Genomic DNA, 20,420 nt, shown 5'->3' with positions numbered 1-20,420 from the left:
AATTGATTGCTCTGATATCCTTGTTTTCATTTTTAAATATTTTATTCTTGAACATTTAAGTAGCTCATTTCAGCAAGCATTCAAGTAAGCACTACACTTCTATTTTATTAGAAGAGTTGTTTTCCTTACCTACTGCTACAAATTCTTATACAGAAACAAAGAAATGTCATTCACAACCAGGGAAAGTTTAACTCACAATGCCCAGAGATAAGAAGAACTATAAAATAATTTGTTAACATTATTATTTTTTATTTTATTAAGGAGAGGAAAGAGTACCTAAATAATTTTTAAAATATTTAAGTGTCTTGGCACTAACAAATTAATTGTTGTAACATGGGTTGGGTGTTGTGGCATAGCATGTTAAACTGCATCTTGGAACATTAGCATCTCATAGTGGAGTGATGGTTCGATCCAGCCAACTCTGCTTCTAATTCAGGGTCCTAATAATGCATTCCAGGGGACTGCAGATGATGGTTTAAAGTGGTTGGACCCAGTTAATGGGTCCATTAAATGGTTGGACTGCATATGGGAGGCAGGGTTGAAGTTTTAGTCTACTGGCTTTAGCCTGGCCCAGCCCCCATGTTTCTCTCTCTCTCTCTCTCAGAAAATTTGAGGGAAGAATTGAACAACCAGGCCTTTATCCTTTCATATAGATGACATATTACACATAGGCTGTCCCATTCCCCCACCAGTTAACATTAATGTTGTCATTTTTAAAGATTTATTCATTTATTTGAAATGCAAAATGTCAGAGAGAGAGAGAGAGAGAGAGAAAGAGAGAGAGAGAGATAATCTGTCATCTATTGTTTCATTACCCAAATAGCCATACATTCCAGGCTGGGCCAGACAGAAGCTAGGAGCCTGGAACTCTATCTGGGTCTCACACAAGAGTGATGGCCCTGTAGTTGGCCATCAGCCCATCCTTCCCAGGCTCATTAGCAGGAAGCTAGATCAGAAGAGCAGTGAGGACTGAAATCAGCACTCCAGTACAGGATGCGAGTGTCCTAATGGCAGCTTAACAAATTAAGCCTTGTTATCTGTTTTTATGTATATCAACTAGTAAGTTGAAAGCGAAATAATACACGCTTAATTTGCAAATTCACACATTCCTAAAAGAAGTCAGAAATTTCTTTACAAGTGAGTAAACTTGTTTGGGCATATTCAAACATTTCTGTGATTATTACTTTGGTAAGGCTATGGTTTCCAGTTGTTTTGTCAAACACCCTCTAGGTGTTTCAGTGATGATATTTTTCAGGTGAACTTAGCATTTAAATCAGTAGTCTGTAAGTGGAGCAGCTTACCCTCTGAAATAGAAAACCTGAACTTCTATCCTGTGAGCATGATCCACAATTTCCTAAAGCAAACTTCCTTCTTTGTCTCTGTCTCTGTCTCTGTCTCCTGGATGAACTTGCCTCTTACTATTTCTCAAACTTTCGGGATATTCAAGATTAATACCGAGGCTCAAGGCAATTTTGTTTAATAAACATAAGTCTTATATCTTCAGTAACTTATTAAGTCTAGACAATCAACAAAACAAATAAAATCCTAATTTGTATCATTTGTTCATATCTGTAGTGTGAAAGCTTCCCTCATGGCTAATTTCAAACTTCTAATCTGGCAATGCAGAATTGGGAAGAGGTTTTAGTGGAGCACCCTTCCACAATATCTCCACTCTAAACATACAATCAATGGAATTAATCCCAACCTTGTAAACCATACTAAAAGGTAATAATAAGGATTTCTTATTGCCAAGTATGTATCATAATTGTTTTAAATATAATTTATTAAATTGTAAGTTTTATGATTTAATTGTTAATACTTGCTTTGCTGATAACAAACTCATAAAATTCAAGAAAATATAACAAATATTTCTGATAGGTTGTGTTCCAGTTCCAGAAAGACACTGAAGCCACCTGTTTGACTGCAGTGTGGTCTGTTTTTCTTAATTTTCTTAATTAAGAAATTTCTTAATGATGCTCAAAGCATTTCCTATTCTCACCTATGCTAATATTTAGATGGCAAATCTGAAGGAATGGAAAATAGAGGTAGAAAGACGAGAAAGAAAGAGAAGGAAAAGAAAAATAAATTCAGCTCCAAACAAGGCATTCTACAAAGCTTCTCTCTACACAAGTATACACAAATTATATGGATAATATATTTAAAATATAATTCCTATCAATGGAATGCAGCCTTAGTAATATTGAAAATTACAGTGATAATGTGCATGAAGAAAATATACTTATTTATATATTAGTCAATAGAAAATTATACTAGATATCTTGAGCAGTACAGAAATCTTAATTCTTTAGATTATAGTAAAATAGTCCACAATAATTCATTATCTAAGTGGGCATTTCCTAAAATATGTAATACCCACTGATTTCATACATATGACAATATATCATATAAATTCATGTATGTTTCCTATTTATGAATTATATTCTTGTACATGAGAATTGGACAAGAATATATCAAAATAAGATGTTAGATATTTAGAGATTCTGTTATTTATATCCTAAATTTTCTATTAATTTCTTTCCGAATCACTTTATATCTATATAGCATAATCCAGCTCAGCTATATATTGTTCTGTTAAATCTTCCTTTTAATATGTCTTCTATAATGTATCCAATTTATAGATCAATTTTTTTCCAAAGAATGTTTATTTCACAATACAATGTCTTTTTTATATTTTCTGATTCCTTCATCCCCTTGTTAATGGATATTTGATCTGCCAAATGAACTGATGACTGAATGTAATGTGAAATAAAAGACCAAAAGGAACTAATCACTGTAATAGCTACAATTTATGGTTACTTGTGGCTTTATATTTCTCAACATGATTTTTAAAGTTTCCATATAAACCCTTTTTACTGAATTAAAAAAGAAATAGAACTAAATGAGGAAGGGGTGAAACTGTACAACTTAAATGATAATCTTTATACAAGGGGAGATGTTTCAGTTACGTGTTTTCAGCAAAAGCTAAAATGTATGTTCAATGTACATGGTTAAATGCTGAGATGTTCTGGGTCAGGCAGAAATTGGTTGTCTGCAATTAGCCCATTTCTGTTTCCTAACTCCCTCTGTATCCTCTACTTCTCTTGGAATCAACTCTGTGATGCCTGTAGGGCTCAAAGTGGCAGGGGTTGAGATCACCATTATTTTGCTATATACATTTAATATACACGTGGTTGATGTTTTTGATTTAAATGGGATGCAAAAGATATGAGAATAACAATAATAGCGTTTTATAGTTTTTGGCAATTCTCCAGTAAATAATTGCTGATTGAGTCTAATTATTTTATTTGCATAAATCTAAATTATAATTATTGAATATTAACAGAATTAGCAATATCCTGCTTGTTGCTTCATTAGTGTCTAAAGGAAATATTACCAGTCACAGGAGAAGTCTTCATAAATTTCATGGAATATATAATGAAAAACTATTCATGTATTTCCATTTATTTTTTACCTCAGGAAAACTTTTTAGATTTCACTTTTCTATGAAATTTGAAGTACACTCCTGTGTGTGTATATATGTGTGTGTACAAAGGAGGTAGGGAAAATAAACTCATTATTGACAACTTTTGCTCTTTGATGCAATACAAAATTATTTTGGTCTTTGAAAGCTTCTCCAAGAATAGGACTTATGTTACCTTTGTACTAAGCAAATCACTTTTTATGTTCTGTGTTTTCAATAAGTATTATAACTTGAGATAGCTCGATGACAATGCTTTCATTAATGTCATAGTACGTCCATTCTCTACTGAAACACAAGATATTTCTTATGCTTTGAATTAGCTTCTTACTATATTCTGATGAGAGATTGAATTCCATTTTTGATTCATTCTCATTTAAAACATTCACCAAGGAATGAAATGGTTATATCCCACTAAATATAAGACATTGTACAATGGAAGAAATGTATCATTTTAATTTAACTCCTTCTATTATCATTACTGAAACTGTTCCCTACAGTCATTTATCTTCAATGTGAACACCATGCGCTTCTAACAATCCCATCATTACCATCCTATTTCAAAAATTGATTGGTTCTTTCAGTACTTCTTATATTTTAGCTGAATCTCAAGTGAACAAAGTCAAATCATGTTATATCTTATGAAAATTTTGAGAGAATATCCTTTCAAACAGTCTAGAAAGTCATGATATAATTATATGCTCCCTCTCTTGAATATAAGGCCTTAATACTGTAAGTTTGTAAACTTTCTACTTGGCATTTAGACTTCGTTATGAAACAGAGAAAATTCATAAACCATAGAAGACATAGTCACTAAATAAAATCAGATAATGATCATAAATTATTTCACCATAGAATTCTTATTTTTCTAAAATACAGCAACTGATTTCTTCTAACTTTTCAGTTTCCAATATAAATTCATCTGTTTCCAAGAATATAATTCTTTTAAAACACTTTACTATTAGGAAAAGTGTTGCAGATCGGTGCCTCCTCACACCAGGCACCAGAATGTTAGGAAAAAAGGCACAGTTTAGAGAGGACGTAGTGTATGAATTTACAGCCAGACTGAATTTATAGAGAGAAAATAAATTCATAGACCAATTGCCCGCGTGCACACTGATGGAACACTTGGCAAAAGGCCCCGACCCCCAGGGGCTGGGCATTTTTATATTTTAGGAAGGCTAGGGATGGGGAGAGGTAGGGAGCAGCAGGTGGAGGGGAATTCCTGGAACTGGTCTTTCAAGTGTTCTGAGCAACTGGTCTTTCAGGTGGCCTTGCTGAGTGGGGTATGAAGGTGTTAGACCCAACTGAGGTCCAAAGGCAAGGAATACAGTCCAATGTGCATCTCTTTTGGGCAATGAGCAAGAATGGCTGAGGCTTATGTCCTTGTTCCATCACTAACAATAATTGTACATATTTATGTAACATTTCAGTACATGTATACAATTGTACTGACCAAATCAAAATAGTTAACATTTACCCTTCTTTAACATCAAGATTGAATCCTTGGGAGCCTATTATTCTATGGAAGCTAACTATTTTTTGACTGTTGCAATCAAACTCATGACAGTATTTCTTTTTTCATTTTATACCTCAGTAAAGTACTGAAATCACAAGATGATGGTCTATGCGATGCATATCTACAGGGTGTATTTAATAATCTTATTATAATTGCAAGGTGATAAAAACCAAACTAAGAACCAACTTTAAGGAAAAATATGTGTTACCATTTTTGTCTCTATTTAAAGACTGTGCTATAATAATCTCTAAGTATGACTGCAGTAAGAGAATGAAATAAGAACTTATTGACTTGATTATGTGTAAAGATATTGATCTTTGTTTACTTTAAGGTATCAATTTTCAAGAGATTTTCCTTGCACAGTCCCAGTGCAGTTTAAACTCTCTATTATATTTTATAATATGCAAAGTATAAGCTTTATTAGGCTGATTTCAGCAGTCATTTGAACTTCACTGTTTGAGCCACTAGAAGGAAAGCTCTAAAACAGCAGATATTGTTTTGACTTTATCTATTATATTCTCAATATCTGGAAGTTTGTGGTTTATGATAAATCATCACATTTATTTAACAGTGTTTGCATTTATTATTTAATAAATAATAAATGATTTTAATAAATTTTAATACAATAAATAATATATAGATATGCAACAAAAGTACATAGATTCATTTAAAAAAAAACTGTTCCAGATAACAGGATATTTAAAATAAGTTTGTAAATGTGAAGAAACTGTAATATAGGCCACAGTGACTTTAACACATTTAATTATTTATTCTTTTTTTTCTTTCTTTTTAGTTGAGTGACAGAGAAAGAGAGAAATAGACAGACAGATAGACTAAGATTTTTCCATCTTTTGATCAATCTGCACTTGCCTGCAACGGACAGGGCTGGGTCAGGTGAAAACCAGGAGTCAGGAACTCAGTCTGGATCTCGCTCAGGGGTGGCAGGGAGTCAACTACAGGGGTCATCACCTGGTGCCTCCAAAGATAGGCATTAGCAGAAAGCTGGAACTGTGGGCAGAGCCAGGACTCCAATCCAGCAATTCCAATATGGGCTGAGGGAGTCCCAAACAGTAGCTTAACCATTACACAAGCACCACAACCCCTGATTCCTTTTTTTATCTGTAAAATTATGTTATTTCATTTATATAAGGTTATTATAATATTACACTTATAGTAAGACAATTTATAAGCTCCCAAATAAATCTGTATATTCTTTCATTAAAATGAATTTCCCTTACATTAATTTTGGATAATTTTGAAATTTTATTAAAATAAAAATCCTTACACTGTTCCAATTCACTTTCATAAAATAGAGTTAAAATGAGTGTTATTTATTTGAAATGTAACTGTATCAAAATAATCATCTCTTGGCTTTGTTCTTCTACAACAATCTCTTGACTCTTAAGTCACAGTATTTAAATTCATCAGTGAAAATTTGTGCTGTTGGAAATTAGAATTCTCTTCTTTACATAAGCAAAATAGGGAAATGTCCCTTATGCTAAATCTCTAGACTAAAGCTTTTTGATTGCAAATGATTAACAGGTTTCAGAGATGTATGAATCATTTGAAACTATAGAAGTAGCCTTGTATGAATGTGAATGCTTATAGATTGGTATAGGGACAAGAGATACCATCGAATTATTAAAGGATTTCAGAACACTCTTAAATTTAAGAAGTAATGCTGCAGCAACATTATACTATTTTTGTAGGATTATGGGCATCCTTTATCCAATAACCAAGGTATCAGAGTGAATAGAAATTTCCAGCTCAATGTGCCTCTGGGAAGAGATAATTTGTCAAAGGTCAGGGACACAAATGTCCCAGTGCATTTCAATGCATTCAGCCATCATTGCCTTGGTTTGGCTCAGTGTGGATACCTCTCCTTACTTTGTTGTAGATATCGAAAAGTCCTATAGTAGTGGATTAATTTGTTTGATCATGCAACTCTTGGTCAGGCTGTTGCTTGGAGGAGCACAAAGAAACAATTAACAATTCTTGAGGTGCAGAGTACCCTCACATTAAAGCATGCTATCATTTTAATGTATTGAACAGAAACATAACTTCACCAGGATCACTACTCAGTAATTCTGATCAAGTATTGGTAGGTAACAGGGGAAGGATTTTGGTGAAGCAGCTAAGAAGTTGCTTATGATGATCTCATTCTCACATGGGAGTATCTGGGTCAGAGACCTGACTAATTCCAATTCCAATGTGTACTCTGGGACGCAACAGATAATGGCTGAGGTAGGTGGTTCTATGACACTCACATAGTTAACTTGAATAGATTGTGGGCACCTGGATTCCGCCTGATCCAGTCCTGTCTCATACAAGTATTTGGTGAGTTAACTCTCTCTCTCTGTCTCTCTCTCTCCCTTCTTCTTTCCCTCCCTCTCTGCCTTTCAAGTAAAAGAAACTTTTTGAAAAAAAAAAAAAAAAGGAAAGTAATATATACAGAGCATTTATATTAAGCATCATTCTAGAGCTTTATATCATGTATCTCATTTAATCTTTCTTATGGTTTGAATCTGTCTTCAAATCTCATCTGTCGGAAAGTTGGTTCCCAATGATGCAGAGCATTAGGAAGTCCTGAGAGTTCTGAGGGTTTTGCCATCATGAATTGATCCATGCAAGGACTAATGGGTTGACGTGGCAGTAGTATTACTTTAAAAGTGACTCTCTCTGGCATGCAAACTCTATCTTGTCATGTGATGCCCTCTTATGATGTAGCAAAAGCTCTCAGCAGATATTAGTGCCATGAGTTTGGACTTCCTAGTTCCTAGAACTGTGAGTTAAGTAAATTGCTATGCTGTTGTAGCAACATAAAACAGATCAAAATAATCCTAATAAGAATTAAGACAGCTAAGATAAACAATGCTATGGCGTTCCTCAATGCACAAAAAAATAGATCTTCCATTTTAACAGCTATTCCTCTTCTGGGTATGTGTCTGAAGGGAATGAAGTCATTGTATGGGTGATACCTGCAGGACATATCTGTGGTTCCACTGGTTTTAAATATTATTAGCTGGATATCACAGTCTTCTCCCTCTTGGATTATACCTTTTTTCTTCTGAATAACGTCATATATACATTTCTGAAATTTGGATGCCAGGTGGGATAAATGTGCAGTGTGCTTATGTCAGGCACCACGCAGCATGTGGCCTCTTAGTGGAAAACTACTGAGGCAGGGCTAAAACAGCCAAGGCCGGAGAGTACTGATAATTCAACCTTGTGTGACCTTGTGCCTTAAGACCTTGTAACCTTTCCCCTACTTGCACAAGCATTGCAACTACAAGATAAGCTCTGCCTCCTTCCCCCGCCCAATGTCCTTGCCCTCCTAAACATCCCTCCTTCCCCCGCCCGACACCCTGCCTTTATGGTATATAAGTGTGTGGCTGAAAAATAAAAATTGCAACTTGATCAGGACCCTTGTCTTGCTGCCGTCTTTGTGTCTCCTGTCCCCTCATCTCTCCTAGGTGCTCGGTTCCTAGTTGATGTCCCACGGGACAGGACATGCTTAGTTGTATAAAAATGTGTTGACGCCCTGTATGAATTGTTAGGTTGTATATAATAAAGTCTTAAAATATTTGCATTTAAATCATTCAAAATATTATATTATTATTTTCTATTATTTGTTGATTTTTAAGAAGGATTTAATATTTTTAAGATTTATTTATTTATTTGAGAAGCATAATGATAGGGAGAGAGAGAGAGAGCGATAATATCTTCCACTAATTGGTTCAGTCCCCAGATGGATATAACATCTAGGGTTAGGCTGGGCTGAATCTAGGAATCCATGCTCCCATCCAGTCTCCCTCCCACATGGGTGATAGAGGCATTAATACTTGAGTCATCATCTGCTGCTTCTCAGGCACATTAGTCGGGAGCTGGACTGGAAGTGGAGAGCCAGGACTCCAACAAAAACTTCCATATAGGATGAGGGAATTCCAAGTAGTTGTCTAACATGCTTTACCACAATGCCAGTTCCTGTTGCTTTTTTTTAAAAGATTTATCTATTTACTTGAAAGTCAGAGTTACACAGAGAGAGGAGAGGCAGAGAGAGAGAATGGTCTTCTATCCAGTGGTACACTCCCCAGATGGCCACAACCTACCAGAAGCCAGGAGCCAGGAGCTTCCTCTGGGTCTTCCCACACTGGTGCAGGAGCCCAGGACTTGCCATCTTCTATTAATTTCCCAAGCCACAGCAGAGAGCTGGATCGGAAGTCGAGCAGCCAGGTCTCAGACCTATGCCCATACAGGATCTGGCACTGCAGGCGGCAGGTTTACTCGCTACACCACAGCTCTGGCCCTAGTCCCTGCTATTTATTACTGATATTTCAAGCTATAATGCTATTCTAGTTCTCTTTGTGGTTTGCCTTATTTATGTCCTTTTCTTTATTTTTTGCTTTATTTGCCTCTGGGATTGTGAAATAATATTGATTGGTTTTGTCTTTGAAAGTAAGACACTGTAAATCTTGTTTTATTGTTTTTCGGTTTTAAATTTTCATGATTCGGTTGGCAGTTTGGATGAGAAATGACTTCAGACACCTGGGAAATGACTCAGACACCTGCCGCTCATATTGAAGTCCTGGCTCCACTTCCATTTCCAGCTTGTTTCTAATGCACACCCTGGGAGACAGCAGATGATGGCTCAAGAACTGTTTTACCATCTATATTGAAGACCTGGATTTGAGTTCCTGGCTTTGGCCTTTCCCAATCCCAGCTCTTGCACTTATTAGGGGAGTGAATCAATGAATGAAAGATCTCTCACTTTCTTTTTTCTCTCTCCTGCCCATTGCTCTTTCTCTCTCTCTCTCTCTCATTCTCTCTCTCTCCCCCCTCTGCTTTTCAAATATAATGACAATAAATCAAAATTTTAAATACAGTTTTATGATATCCCCTAATTCTTTTTATTGGTTAATATTTAGCATACTATTCCCTTATACTATACATTTTCCTTATATTATTAGACATCTTAAATCTCCTGTGTATATCTTATAATTTTCCTGTATTTCCATATGCTTCTTTTTAGTTATTTTTAATTTTTCAGTAAAGACTGCTCCACATTTTCATTCTTCATTCAATTTTATTTTGGGGTTCAAGAATTATACCACCTACAAAACATTATTATTGTAAAATAATACATTAGGTTACTTAAGTTATGAATAAAATATCTTCCTGACACCCTGAATATCTTCATTCAGAATTTTACAATTTTGTAATATTTATGTGCTTCAATGTTTCTCAATTGTCTATTCTCTGGTCAGTTTATTGTTACTATTTTTCATCTGGGTTTTCTCTTGTGCTTTATTTTTCTCAATTGCTTGATCATAAAGTCTCAAAAAATTGAGAGTTCTGTGAATTTACTCTGCTGCTATAAATCCAAGCTAATAACATTAGATTTTCTAGACAGTCATTCAATTTATTAAGAGAACACCTCCATTTCCTCCCAGAGGCTTATGCTGCTTCCCTTAATAAATAAAAACAGTCCCTAGGTGGAATAGTAGTCCGTTTGGGGATCATCAATAAAAATGGTTTTTATTGCTTTTATTCTAGTCATTTTTTTCACATGCATCTGCTTTGAACTCAGTGTCTCTCTGTTATACTATCGTGAATATTAACTATCACCTCTCCTTCAGTAAAGGCTGTTACAGAAATATCACACCAGCACTTTTTCCAGCTCCCATAAACCCAATACAAGATGCTGTAAATGTTTTGTCTTACCAAATTTTTGAAAACTTTAAATCACTGAAAATTTCTTTCTTTCTTTTTTTTTTTTTTTTTTTTTTGACAGGCAGAGTGTATAGTGAGAGAGAGAGACAGAGAAAAAGGTCTTCCTTTTTGCCGTTGGTTCACCCTCCAAGGGCCGCTGCAGCTGGCGCATCACGCTGATCCAAAGCCAGGAGCCAGGCACTTCTCCTGGTCTCCCATGCGGGTGCAGGGCCCAAGGACTTGGGCCATCCTCCACTGCCTTCCCGGGCCATAGCAGAGAGCTGGCCTGGAAGAGGGGCAACCAGGATAGAATCCGGCACCCTAACTGGGACTAGAACCCGGTGTGCCGGCGCCGCAAGGCGGAGGACTAGCCTGTTAAAATCACTGAAAATTTCTAAGAAAACTTCCAAGGTTAAAATGTTGATTCTCATAATATCTGAAAGAAGGCCTTTAAAATCTGTAAACTTTATAGGAAAATATGTCTGTGTATAGATTTTGCTGCATATTTATACTTATGGAATTTTTGATCTTTCAATGACCATAAGGGAGAATTATAGCTTTTCACCCAATCTTAGAGACTAATTAAGTAGGAAGTAGTTGTATTTCTAAATGAATGTATTTAAAATAAATTGTCTATTTAATATAACTTAAACTCTACTTACATTGTATATTAAGTATTAATGCCCAAAAGATGCAGAAAAGGGAAGATTATTTCCTTAATAAAAGGGAAAAAAATCTACACATTAGACAAAAGAGTAATTGTACGGAACAAAAAGCAAATTGTTTGCATTGACACACAGTTGATCCTTTGTCAACAATCTCACTATGGTTTACAGCAGTGAATTGTTACTTCCAGAACATTATCCTTCAAAATATTTCAACCATAATTTTTTCTTTCACTTCAGAAAAATGTATGACCCAACTGACAGTAATAAAACAAAATCTGCTAAATGATCACTGCCTCTTTGATCTTAACCAAAGATTATATTAGCTGAAGAGTGAGTTGGTTCACTGGGAGATACAATTTATCATTCACCTTGAAAGGTTAAAAACAAGCAACTAGATATAAAGGTGAACGAAGAAATATTTTCTTGAAAATTCATAACAAAATTCAACTCTTAGGCCTTTGCACTTGCTGTCAAAGGAAAAAGAGATATATGGTACACTTAAATGTCAGCCGAGTTAAAATCAGTCCTAGACTAAACATTAACAGGTTTGAATATTTTTGGTCTGCTTTTTTGCACAAAACAATGTGTTCTTATGAACCAGATAATATTTTTATTTGGATTTTAAGAAGTAGGGCTATGGTAAGCACTTAAAAACCAGGTTCTTTTGCTTTTCAGGGGTGGAAAGAAATGTTGATTATAGTATTATATTATTATAAATATATAGTATTATATAGTATTATGTCACATTTCATGATACAAATAATACATGGATGATTTAGCCTCCAACGTATCCTCTCTGAATGCGGACTAAGATTCTTTCAAGCTTTCTGTTAGCCAGCATATGGTGTCTTCAGTACATTACTGCTTAAAAGTTGCTATGTAAAATTGCTTAAGATTATATAATCTCTTCTACATATAATCAATCATTATTTTATTGATATGTGTGTGATACCTTTGAATATGTAATTGTGACTACTTTATCATTAGTTAGTTCCATGGACAGCTAGCTTACTTCATAATCACAAAATAATTATGTAGGACTCATAAATGTATCACAGTTTTGTTCAGATTGAATAAATAAGAGAAAATGTGATTAGCAGTCAACTCTATATTCTGCTGCAATTTTTCCAAATTAATGGATTGCTTCAATTCTACCTCTGGAGGACATTTTGAAAGATTTATTTATTTAGGTGAAGTTCATTGAGAGATTTTATTTTCTCATTAAATTTTACCTAATACCCAGGAGAGTAGTAATTACTTATTACTGACATAATAATATATCTTTAGGATCATTACGGATATTTTGGCTATGAAATGTATATGGGGGCTAAAATAAAAATATTCATTTTGAGAGATATAGGAGGAAGAAGAAGAAAATAGTGTACTTCCAATTTCTTTTTTCTACCTCTTAGAATACCACTATTTGTGTGTATTTAGAAACATATGTAATATGTTCAGGTTTAACAATGTCGACTTTGAGGTTGTGTGGCAAACCCAGGAAATGGCCAAAAGGATAATTCAAAAGCCATTTATCTATCATCTATGCAATCATGCATGCAACCATAAATTAGTATTAAAAGATAAATTAATATCTTTGATGTTTATGTGGCAGTTGTAGAAATATGCAAGAATATACAGAGTAATAGGAGATTTTAAAAATAAAATATGCTGAAATATCTTCTTGTGAAAAAACAACTAGAGTTGTTTGAATCATTAGCGAATAAGTATGTTCTACTGAAATTTCAATACACCTAGCACAAAGCCCTGAAAATCTTAAAAGTTTTCTTAGAGTTAAATAGAAGATAGCCTACAAATGAATGCAAAACTTCAGCAATAGAATATTTTTTGTAGGGCAGGTCTCTTGTCCACTGGAAGAAAATATCTGAACAAAATTCTTGATTGATTATGGTAAATTTTGATGCTTTTATCAATATTACGTATTAGTAACTCTTGTGTCTCCCTCTGTATGCTTCTTTGTCATATTCTATTGGAACAGATATGAAATATTGTATCTTTGTGGCAGATATTAGGAACTGGCCACATATGTACTACTCTCCTGTCTGCAGATCAGAATGATAGATGTTGAAACCACTCTCACTTTTATGTGTTAAGTGGATGTAGATGGATGTCTGGAACAAAGACATCCTTTTGGAATCATATCCAGAAGCTGTTTCTATCACAAATAATGTGAATAGAGGAGCATGAGTCAACAAGACTTGATCTGTCTTCTCCACAAATTTAAGCACTCCTGACAGCCCACCATTCAAAGTCAAGAGTTGGGAGTAAACTAAATTAGTCTGATTTGTTCAGAAATCCACACTGTGATTCTGTGGCCCTTTGGATTAAAAATAATGATGCCTTTATATTCTTCAAACTATTTTATAACTGTTCGATACTCAGGATGTAAAGAGGATATTATTTGATTTTTTTTTTGTTGTTTTGTTTTTTAATGGTCAGTAATGCAGGCCTTTGCAGCAGGTTGAGCTGTCACTTGCAATGCTGACATTCTCTTTTGAAGTACCAGTGCAGATCCTGACTACTCTGCTTCTGATTCAGCTTCCTGATACTATGCCTGGCATGGCAACAGAAGATGGCACAGACACTCAGATCCCTTCCACCCATGGGGGGGGGGGGGGCCAGTATGGAGTTCCTGGCTCCTGGCTTCGGCCTTGCTGAGACCTGGTTCTTGAACCTATTTGGAGATCAAACCAGCAGAGAGATCTTTCTCTCTCTCTTTCTCAAATAAATAAATACATTAATCTTCACAAAACAGAATTCTATAATGGTTTTGACCAAATTTGAATACTCATTTACACTATTGACTTTCTTTTTTTATTCCCCAGAAACCTTTTATTTAAGGTATACAGACTTCATGCATTTAAAAATACAAATTTAGGAACATAGTGATTCTTCCCACCCAAGGGCACACTATTAGTTTTCTTGAACTCAGGAAACATGGAACACATCAGACTGAATATATGATATACACGACTACATACTATAAAAGACTGCATTGCTTGAATTCATTCATTGATTCAGGTACAGTTTCTCCAAACACGTCACTTGAGAAATTTTTTCATCCAATATATTTGAGTGGTCCAATGTAACATCTCGCAGAACTTCCATCATTCCATGATAAATAAGCACAGAAAGACTCATTCTGATGCTCAACCAAAAAGAAGCATCCTGGACCAAAACCGTGTTCCAGATACATGTCAAAATCCAAGCACATATTTCAACAAACATATTGATAATAGTTTCAAGGCCCTATAGCACTATGAAATAGAAGTCCTCTGTAAATAATTTTCAATTTTACAGAAAAACAATAGTAGATTTTTTTTCTAACACTTCTATCATCAAACAATTAGAGACATTCCAAAAACTTCAACCTATTCTTTAAAAAATGCACTCACATTTTACTTGGATAAAACAGTTCTTACTTTATGCATGGATGATATTTTATAAACTGAAAGAACAAAATCCATAACATAGTAATTAAGTACATCTTAAGTAATACATTTACAGTGAATGGTAAATATATCTATGAAATAAAACATAGGTATGAGGCCAAGTAAAATATAAAGACTTTAAAATTGTTTTAAACACACCTAGGTTTCAATATGCATCCAAAATTTTAAAACAAATTTGCAAAAGCACATTTTTATCCCGTCGCATAAATTATTCATGGAATGTAAATGGGGTGTTGTCAGGCAACATTTTATGGGTATGTAGTATGTTTTTTGGAGGGATATGTAGTATTTCATATCACAGGAATAAACAACACATAGGCACCCTCTTCGACACATAAAGACTGAGAGCTCCTTTTCTGCATGTATTTTGTGTATGTCTACCCTACCTCAGATATCTACATGGAGCATCATAGTTGACATTATCTAGAATATCATCATTTCTGATGTAGTACAGATACAGAATTTAGTGCAAAATAATAAACATTCTACTGCTAAAATAAATTTGGGTGTACTCCCCTGGTATAAATACAAAAACTCATACAATCATATTGCAGTTCTGTCTGTACTTAAAAGGTGAAAAACAAAGATGATGGAATGCCTACTGAATACCACTTTAGGTGATGTTTTGGCTCATAGTGTTTTTGTTATGGGGAAACAAGCTGTGAACAGATAGAACTTCGAATAAAACTGAGTTATTGACTACAAACTTATTGATTGTCTTTGACAATCATATCAAGTACTATCTCTGCCATAGTTTCTATAGGATAATTTAATCTTATGGTTCTCTGGCTCAGCAGAAGCATTTCCCTATAGAAATGACAGTTGGTTATGTTCTTCCACCTTGGCTAGCACTCCCCAAATTCATCTTCATCATTCTGTCAGGCACACAGCCAGCAAGGCCCCATTTACCAGGATTTGAGACCACATCCGCCTTCCTCCTCTCTCTCCCTCCATGTCCCAGTTCCCCATTGCTGTTTCTGAACTCCATTACCTTCCCTTCTGTGGCTGCATTCCAAAGGGTGGTAACTGGTTCCTGGCAATCTTCAATTTACTTCCTGGTTAAAAGTTTTGTAGCTCAACTCTCCAACATTTATGGAAAAAATCCCTACATTAAATTCTCATTGTTGAAAGCAGTGATTAGCTTTAGATATAAAAATTTGGGTGATATATTAACTTTGAACCTTCTAAAGGACACTCTTGTCCTTAACCACACCTGCCTTAAGGGAATCTCCAAAGAACTCTTCTTCTTATTTTTTTATTTAAATGATTTTATACTTATGAATTAAATTTTCTAATAGCTAAGATTTTCTTTAAATCTTGCTCATTTTTATAACTTTCCAGAACTAATTATATTTTTCCATTTTAAATATTCATGATACCATCTTGCTATACACACCCTGGTATGAGAAATTGAAAGTATTTTATGAACACATATACTTTCCAACACATTACAAGAACCTGAATCAGAAATGCAGCAGCTGGAACTCAATCAAACTCTCTACTCTATGGGATACAGGAATCCCAAGAAGCTTATTAAGTGCTTCAGGAAGCAGTGAAACTAACACTGGTTTTTATCTAGGAACCATAATTTAGAAAGAAGACATGACACCTGAGCTATTTATTGCAAAAACAGCTAAGTAGAAATATCAGAGAATAGTATTCTTGTTTTTCAAAAACACTCTATGCCTAAGGCATTTCCTACAGTCCTTTAAAAATTTGTTGTCTTTATATTAATAAAAATTTTAAAATGAGTCATTGCTTAAAAATTTTTAAGCAACTCCTTTTCAAAATTATTTTTAAAAACTCTCTCACCTTATATAATGGAAAAATTCTTTAAAGTAGACGCTGATGTCTGAGCAGTATCTACAGCTGAAAATCTTAAGCCTTGGCTTTACTGAAACACATAACATAATACTTAATGCATTCCTACAATGATTCCTTGCACTTTGTTAGCTCTGATTAACTTCCTTAAAATTTCTAAAACTTTTCCTATTTGCATTTTAGAATAAGAATTCAATAAACACAGTGTTCTGAATATTATAATTGTGCATTACTATCTCAAACATCAAAAGTAAAAATAGAAAGTGTTTTTTCCTCTTAGCAATTCATGTGTAAGTTAGATATTTAGAGATACAATTTCCTTGCAATAACTTTAACACATAATTTATCCTCAACAATTATTCATCTGTCATAGAATTAAACCTGCATATATAAAAAACTGGTACAGAAATGGATCTTTCTCTAGGTGGCTAGTAAAATTCGCAGAGAACTTCATTAAAGAGCAAATTATGGTGCATATATAGCCATTCCTTAATTCATATTTACATTTCCTGTAATGTGGGAGATTCTCTACCAACTACTAAGGCAATTATCAGATAAGATAAACTATCTGACCTCCTGATTTGACAGAACAAGGAGAAAATTACATGCATACAAACACAATTACATACATAAATATACATAACAAAATGTGATGAATGCTTATGCAGAAGGGGAAAGTGGAGGTAGTCTTAGAGAGTATATCAACCAAGGAAAAACTTACTTAGGATGGGGCCAGCTTTGTGGCAAAGCAGGTAAATCCACCGCCTATGGTGCCAGCATCCCATATGGGCGCCGATTCAAGTCCCGGCTGCTCCACGTCTGATCCAGCTCTCTGCTACAGCTGGGAAAGTAGTGGAAGTTGGCTGAAGTCCTTGGGCCCCTGTACCCATGTGAGAAACCTGGAAGAACCTCCTGGTTCCTGACTTCAGATCAGCTCAGCTCCAGCCGTTGCAGCCATTTGCGGAGTGAATCAGTGGATGGAAGACCTCTCTCTCTTTTTATCTTTACCTCTCCCTGTAATTCTTTCAAATAAGTGAAATAAATCTTAAAAAGAAAGAAAGAAAGAACAAAAGAAAGGAATATAGAGAAAAAAAGAGGAAGGGAGGAAGTATTATTTTATTCTTAGAATTTTATCTATGAACTACACTGAAACTGCTCTGTTTTCTGCTTGAATATTACATTAGCCCAATAATTCATGAGAAAAAAAAATATTGATGATAAAATAATGGATTTTATATAATTCTCATGTGTGATAAAACATTTTCTTCTGAGTTTTTTCAATCATCTGTAATGTAAAGCTTATTTCTTTGTGGCACATAGTCATACAACAAGAAATATAGGCTATATTTCGTCCATGGGCAGTGATTTCCTGAAAACTATTCTATGTATTACTCATAAAGACAAAGAGAATAGCTTTTTATAAAGGCACATATAAAAAGATGAAGGAGTCTAGAGGAAGAAAACGATCCAGTAGGCAAGTTAAGTGAAAACTAACACAATACCTCACATGTTCTGGAATATGAAATTCATTAATATATTCATTTATTCAATCAAGAATGTCATACTTGAGGAACCATGGAACTGTAACTGTCATACCCACAGGGGTTAGAGCGACAGCAACAAAAACGACAACAAAAAACAGGCAAGAAGTGTTATTCGTAAAGAACTTGTGCTACTTTAACGAGCTGCTTAGTCATCAAACAATTCTAGGCTCCTGATTTTTCTAGCAGAATGATGTAGAAATAGCCATGGAGGGCCGGCGCCGCAGCTCAATAGGCTAATCTTCTGCCTTGCGGCGCCGGCACACCGGGTTCTAGTCCCAGTCAGGGCGCCGGATTCTGTCCTGGTTGCTCCTCTTCCAGGCCAGCTCTCTGCTGTGGCCAGGGAGTGCAGTGGAGGACAGCCCAAGTGCTTGGGCCCTGCACCCCATGGGAGACCAGGAGAGCACCTGGCTCCTGCCTTCGGATCAGCATGGTGTACCAGCAGCAGCATGCCGGCCGCGGCGGCCATTGGAGGGTGAACCAATGGCAAAGGAAGACCTTTCTCTCTGTCTCTCTCTCTCACTGTCCACTCTGCCTGTCAAAAAAAAAAAAAAAAAATAGCCATGGAGAGTGCAGTTGTAAACATAATCAACTGTATTGCTTGTTTTATTACTCACTTGTGAGAAAGTTACTTTAACCGTATGCATTAAAGGAAAAACATAGCAACCATCCATAACCTGCACTCTATTCATAATTAGCTTATGTACAATTTACATTTTTTACATTGTTATTTATATGACAAAAGTTAAAATAAGATTTCTTTGTCTTCAACAACTTGAAATTTTCTTCTGTAGCAGCCATGATCATGACTTTCCATTGCATCACATGATGATATATGTCATGTGTATGTAGTTTAATAATTTTCCTAGATGTCATCAACATTTATGTTATCAATAAAGGTTAAATATTGATGTTTCCATCTCTTATGTAAGGTCTAGTGCACTTGGGCCTCATTCCTTCGTAATCATAACCTCTACTCTACCACCAATGGCTCTACTCCCAATCTGTGTGTACTGATGGTCCTCTTCCCCACTTAATGCTGTATAATTGTTCAGACCTGGTTAATGCCACTCTTAGGATCATTGGTTACTATCCTCACCCTGTCTTTTATGATCTTGTCTAAATATGATCAGAGTTGGCGAACTTGGAAGGCTTCCATAGCCTTGGTAACTCATGACAAGAGCCTAGGGTGGTTACTGGCGCCATAAACTAGAATGTCAATTTGTTGGGTCAACAACAGGAGTCACTGTGTACTTGCTCCTCATGTGGGATCTCTGTCCTTAATGTGCTGTTCATTGGGACTTAATGCTATAAATAGTACTCAAACAGTATGTTTCAGTTTGTGTTTCTATGTGGGTGCAAACTGTTGAAATCTTTACTTAATATATACTAAATTGATCTTCTGTATATAAAGAGAATTGAAAATGAATCTTGATGTGAATGGAAGGGGAGAGGGAGCGGGAAAGGGGAGGGTTGCATGTGGGAGGGAAGTTATGGGAGTGGGAAGCCATTGTAATCCATAAGCTGTACATTGGAAATTTATATTCATTAAATAAAAGTTAAAAAAAATAAAAAATAAAAAAACAATGTTTCAATATTTGAATGAATCAGACCTCTATCTGTTTTCATAAAAAGCTCTCTATAACATAGTTGTAAATAAAAAGAAAGAAAAAATAAAACACTCATAGATTCTAGTACTGTTCTCTGGACCCTTCCCTAGTGAAGCACAGTAAAAATTTTGATTTTTTTTTATTTGACAGGTAGAGTAATAGACAGTGAGAGAGAGAGAGAGAAAGAGAGAGAGAGAGAGAGAAAGGTCTTCCTTCCATTGGTTCACTCCCCAAATGGCCGCTATGGCAGGCACTGTGCTGATCTGAAGCCAGGAACCAGGTGCTTTCTCCTGGTCTCCCATGTGGGCACAGGGGCCCACGCACTTGGGCCATCTTCCACTGCCCTCCTGGGCCACATCAGAGAGCTGGACTGGAAGAGGAGCAACCAGGACTAGAACCCGGCGCCCATATTTGATGCCGGTGCTGAAGGTGGAGGATTAACCAAGTGAGCCAAGGCGCTGGCCCCGGATTCTCTTTGATTCTCCAAACACTCTTACTAGGAGTGAGATCTCATTTATTATCATTGAATTTTGAATACAGACACTTCTAGATTGATAAAAATACCCCTTACAAGTTTTTGGATTTTACATATTAAAAATTGTGT

The sequence above is a fragment of the Lepus europaeus genome, chromosome 15 (genome assembly GCF_033115175.1).
Source record: "Lepus europaeus isolate LE1 chromosome 15, mLepTim1.pri, whole genome shotgun sequence".
NCBI classification, from domain to species: Eukaryota; Metazoa; Chordata; class Mammalia; order Lagomorpha; family Leporidae; genus Lepus; species Lepus europaeus.
The sequence above is the reverse complement of the archived record's forward strand: the minus strand, read 5'-3'. Positions refer to the sequence as shown.